Below are 6,000 nucleotides of genomic sequence, written 5' to 3'. Positions count from 1 at the left end.
TAAATGGCAGACACCGGAGTTCAATTAGATTACGGCAGTGTAACAGACGTGGACACCTTACTATAGAGAAGCTACGCTTCTCTAGCATTCACTAGATAATGATCAACATCTATTTCAGTTGTCACTTTATTGAAGGTTTAAAAGATACTGAAGCTATATACAACAAACAATAATTACATGGATAGGAATAAATAATCATAACATAAAAGCATCAATAATACATATACAATGGTCAGTTTGGGCAATAATGATCCCCCATCCCTGAAAAGGGTGGGGGAGAATTAAGAATACAGTTAACCATAATAAACATGACAGATTCAATCATTAATTCTAAGCGTAGGGAGGGGGTCACTAGACCCCTTCCCCAGGACTCGGGGGAGGGCCATTGACCCTCCACCGAACCCCAGATCAGGGGTGCCATAGGCATGGCTCACGGTTGCCGAATACCACACAAGTACTGCGTCTAACCTTTTTTATTTTTATGTTTTTGGTAGGGGGGGGGGGGGGGGGTAAATGAGTGTAATTAAATGTATTTCCAAATATGTTGGAGCCCCATTTTGCAATGAATGCTAAAATTATGTGTTTTTGATATTTAAATATTTGATTATTCAGCAGCTTTTATTAATTCTATGTTTCATAACAAAATTTTTAAACATGTATATATATTTATTTAGAACAGAAATATCACTTTATGTGTAAAAGCGAAGCTTTTCTATAATTAGGGTCAGTAAATCCGTACGTACGTCCGTGCGTCTGTAACGGTTAGCTCTTTTCGTTAAAAAAAAGACAAGTTAGAATTGTCCATCAATATCAAACTTTGCATGATGATTCGTAATACAGATAGGTACGAATTAGAAAGCGTAGGAACTCTATAATCATTACCAAAAGTCCGTACCTCAATTTTAAATATGTGGATACTAGTTTCATTTACAGTTCAATTTCCCCTCCCTCCCTGGTTTAATGTACAAAAACGAATATTGGGGAGTAGCGGTGCAGTGCTACTCTATATTTTTAACTTTGACCCTTTTTATAAAAACTGATTTGATTGAGATTATAACGATAGCAAGTCTTTTTTGTGTAGTTTTGTCTACATTTTTGTTCCTAAAACTCAAATCTTATTAAGTTATTATTATTTTATTTCAATTAAAATCGCGAAACCTTTCTTAATTAAAGTTTTCTTAAATTCTTTGTATAAAAGTAATATGATCTGTGTTTTTTTTCAGTGTATGATAAGGCTAACCGCTGAACCAATATGGTTTTAACTTTTCTTTGGGTGGATTACTTACACTTAAAAGCCTCAAATCATGCTTTTCATTTTCGATAAAATAATATTTCTTACATTTAAAGAAATTCTTTTGATTTTTGAGAGATTTTTGTTTTCTTTCTATACCTGACCCTGCCTGGCGTATATCGCGTTTTACTTACCCTGAGAGGCTAATATGTACTTAACATAACCTAATCTAGCCTGATATAAAGTGGGAAACAAACCCCTCCCATCCTTTTTTAAAATTACTTTTGAGGGCATACATATTATTCCGACAGTTTTCTAGATAAACAGCATCTGATTCTGTGTGCAGTTTAGTAATAATAATTAACATAGACTCAGCTAAATCTACGCAGTCTGGATAGCATTATCTGCGCATTTTGAATCTTTATGATTTAATTTTTTTTAATTAAATGATTTTAATCTCTAATTCTTCTTTGCAAATTTTCGATGTGTTAATAAGTTTGTTTAAATTAACGTTTTTGCTTATAATCATGTAAGTAACTAGCCAAGGATTTTAGAAATTTTATTGATTAATAAATCTCTACACAAGATTTTTTGTTCCTGTTTATTAGCTAATAAGGCAGAATTTAATATGTAAGAATTGAGGGGAAGAATGATTTTTCATCCATTGTCTTATTCCTGAAAATATGTTGTTGAATTTGCTGCTGTACGCTATTTAAGCAATTTTGCATATAATTGTAAATAATTGTGCAGCAGATTTCTAAAAATCAAGGATGGAAACATCCATAAAAGCGAAGCTCTGAAACGGTAGGACAAACAAACATTAACACTTGTAGAGTATCAGAACTAAGTAATCAGAATATAAATGTATAAAAGTCGAAACAAAATTGTAAGTAAATTTAGTAAAAAAATTATTAAATACAGGAAATACTTACATTTTTAGGAATGATTATAGAGATGCATCGTTTATAACATTGTACTTTGTCGTCCTAGGAATTAGTATTCCTAAAATCAGATTAATCGGATAATTTTTTCACATAAAAATTTGTTTAAAAAAAAAACTTAAATGTCAACATTCTGGTAACGATTATAAAGATGCTACGCACTAGTCGCCAGAAGGGAAAAGCAGTTTTTTGAAAGGGGCTATCTGAGATTATTACAGATTCTGATATATACATATATAGACTAATGAAAAATGCAAAAAACGAAATCAAAAGCGTTCCTTCTTGGGAGAAAATCCGGGAAAAAGATTTTAGATATTTTTAACATAAAATTCACATTGGCAAGCCTGCAAAAAATATAAAGACATTTTAAAAATGTCATTGCTCAGCACCTAGAAGTGGTAGAAAAATGCTACGCATACCATTGGAAAGCTCATAACCTTTAGTTTTCATAAATACATATAACATTTTTGTACTATTATTAGTTTTTGAGCTATCCTCTAAAGTATACACAAGTTTTAAAAATGCAGTTTTTTCTTGAATTTTAAGTTTGATACTTGTTACACAAAACTTTTTAAAACTATATTGCTTAGCACCTAGGAGTATTATATATCATTTTATATAGGTATATTTGTATATTTTTGGTACTTTCAATTTAAGCTTTGAAATGTGTATAGTTTTTAGTAAGAACCAAGGAGAGAGGGGGGGGGTTTATACACTAGTAAATGAAATGCAGTATAAAATTTTGCACTGGTTGTTTTTGTTATAGTTATTGACAGGATTCTTTTTGTAAAATCTTTTATATGATTAAATTCACCAGTAAAACTCTAAAAATTTAATTTTGGCACTTTCCTTCTAGGGGCTAGTGGGGTAAAACAGCCCCCAAAACACTAAAATTATAATATATGAGATTATTTTCAAAGACATTAAGTTAATTTTTTTAATGTAAACATTTTTGACATATTTTAGCAAAGTAGTCACTAAAGATTTCATTTTGGCACTTTCATTCTTGGGGCTCCAAAACACTAAAATTTAAAGTTTTGAGCCTATTTTTAAAGATATCAAGATGATTTTTTTAACTTAAAATTTATTGTCATAATTTAAATATGTAGCCATATGTGGCACTTTCCTTCTTGGGGCTTCCCAAAACGTATCAAAATTATAAGTCAGTATCAGATTTTGCCCTAGCTGTTTTGGACTTGTTGTTATAGTTATTTTTTAAAGTTGGTTCTACGATATGATTGGTTATAAGATATGAGATTATTTTTAAAGACATTAAGCTTATTTTTTTAATGTAAACATTTTTCACATAATTGAACTAAGGAGTTATTACAGATTTCATTTTGGCACTTTCCTTCTAGAGTCTAGTGGGGTTAAACACCCTTAAAATACAAAACTTATGAGTTCTGAGCTTATTTTCAAAGATTTCATGTTGAACTTCAATGAAAACTTATTTCACATCATAGAAAATTGAAATCTATAGTGATTATTTAGTTAAGTTATTTGAAGAAAAAAAGTTTTCATTAACAAAATCAGCCCAGTATTTTTAAAAATAAGCCCAGAACTTAAAGTTTTAGTAGTTTTGGGGGAAGTTTTACTCCACTAGCCACTTGAAGGAAAGTGTCAAACTTAATGTTTATTGATTACTAATCATATAAGAGATTTTACAAAAATTATCAGGTTAATAACCATACCAACTAGCCCAAACATCCAGAGCAAAATTTTATACTAAATTTCATTTCCTAAAAGTGTATAAACTCCCCCCCCCCTTCCTTGTATTTTATAACTTAACAATTTTAGGTTGTTTTTTACCCCACTAGCCCCGAGAAAGAAAGTGTTAAAATGAAATCTTAGTTGCAACATAGCTCAATTATGTGATAAAGTTTACATTAAAAAATCAGCTTAATATCTCTAAAAAAAACCTCAAGTCTAAAATTTTAGTGTTTTGGAGGGTGAAATACCCCACTAGCCCCAAGGGGGAAAGTTTCAAAATGAAATCTTTAGTGGCTACCTAGCTAAATTATGCAAAAAAGGTTTACATTAAAAAAATTAGCTTGATATCAATAAAAATAAGCTCAGACATTAGATTTTAGTGTCTTAGGGGCTGTTTTACCCCATTAGCCCCTAGAAGGAAAGTGCCAAAATTCAATTTTCAAAGTTTTACTGGTATATTAATTCATGTAATTTGACGAAAAAAATCAGGTCAATAACTATAACAAAAAGCCCAAAAACATCCAGGGCAAAATTTTATACTGCATTTCCTTTCCTATAAGTGTATAAACTCCGCCCTCCCTCCTTGGTTCTTACTACAAACTATACGCATTTCAAAGACAATTTCTAATTAACCCTTACAGATCAGGCCCCTATTCCCACCTTAATAGATTGGGGGGGGGGGGGTCATATTGACCCCCCCCTCTATCTCAGCTTCTGTTACAGATAAAGATGTAAAAATTTTTTCTGGTGGTTCATGTGTATTTTTAGAGAAAATTACTTTTTCTAGTCATAGCGGTCAGGCCGCTCCTTAGCCGGTTTTTAGCGGCCAGCCGCTAAATTTAAAAACAGCTGTAGAGCAGCCAATTTTGCTGCTAGGATGACCAAATTTTAGGACGAACTTTTATTTTTCATAACAAAAAAATTACTTTTTCTGATCATCGCCAAAAAACGGAAACCGCCATTTTCGGCAGTTAAGGCGGTAAAACGGCGGTTGGCGGCGCCTATTAATAATTTTATCTGTTAATTATTGCTCAAGGATTTACCAAAAAAATTTATAGGTCTCTAGCTGTAATAGAAGCCACGATATTCATGATATATATCTGTAGTAAAAGCCGGACAAAAATCGGTCATAAAGTCGGTCAGGGTGCAGTCAAACGGTCATAACACCACTTTTCTCATAAGGTCATTGATATCTCAGTATTCACCAAAAAATTTTAGGTTTTTACCTTATATACAAAGTCATAATGTAGAAATTAAGATTCATTTAGAATTTTTGTTTGTATCTTACCTACAAAAAAATGACATTGAAAAAATAAGGGTTAAGCTAAAATTGAAATTACCCAAAATACACAAATATACCTATATGAAATAATTATATAACTCCTAAGTGATAAGCAATATAATTTTAAAAAGGTTTGTGTAACTAGTATCAAACTTAAAATTCATGAAAAAACTGCATTTTTAAAACTTGAATATACTTTAGAGGATAGCTCAAAAACTAATAATAGTACAAAAACGTTATATGTATTTATGAAAACTAAAGGTTATGAGCTTTCCAATGGTATGCATAGAACTTTTCTACCACTTCTAGGTGCTGAGCAATGACATGTTTAAAATGTCTTTATATTTTTTGCAGGCTTGCCAATGTGAATTTTAGGTTAAAAATAGCTAAAATCTTTTTCCCGGATTTTCTCCCAAGAAGGAACGCTTTTGATTTCGTTTTTTGCATTTTTCATTAGTCTATATATGTATAAATCAGAATCTGTAATAATCTCAGATAGCCCCTTTCAAAAAACTGCTTTTTCCTTCCGGCGACCAGTGTACGCTTTCTACTACAGGAATCACCGTGCAAAGTTTGGACTCGATAGGACAATTCTAACCTTTCCAAATCAACGAAATAACTGTCAGTGACGTACGGACAGACGACTTACATAATTATAGAAAAGCTTCGCTTTTAAAAAATCTCTCAGTATTACTGTATAATTTTACAGTCGCGACTCCTACATAAAAAGATAATGTCCGTTTGGCCGTCAATCCAACAGTCACAACAATGTGACATGATTGATCAAAAAGTGTAAGATGATTACTTCACTTAATGTTTTTATGTTACTTTAAACT

Source organism: Acartia tonsa, chromosome 1 (assembly GCF_053477335.1).
Source record: "Acartia tonsa isolate MP-2025a chromosome 1, ASM5347733v1, whole genome shotgun sequence".
Classification (NCBI taxonomy): Eukaryota; Metazoa; Arthropoda; class Copepoda; order Calanoida; family Acartiidae; genus Acartia; species Acartia tonsa.
This window is presented reverse-complemented; position numbering follows the sequence as displayed.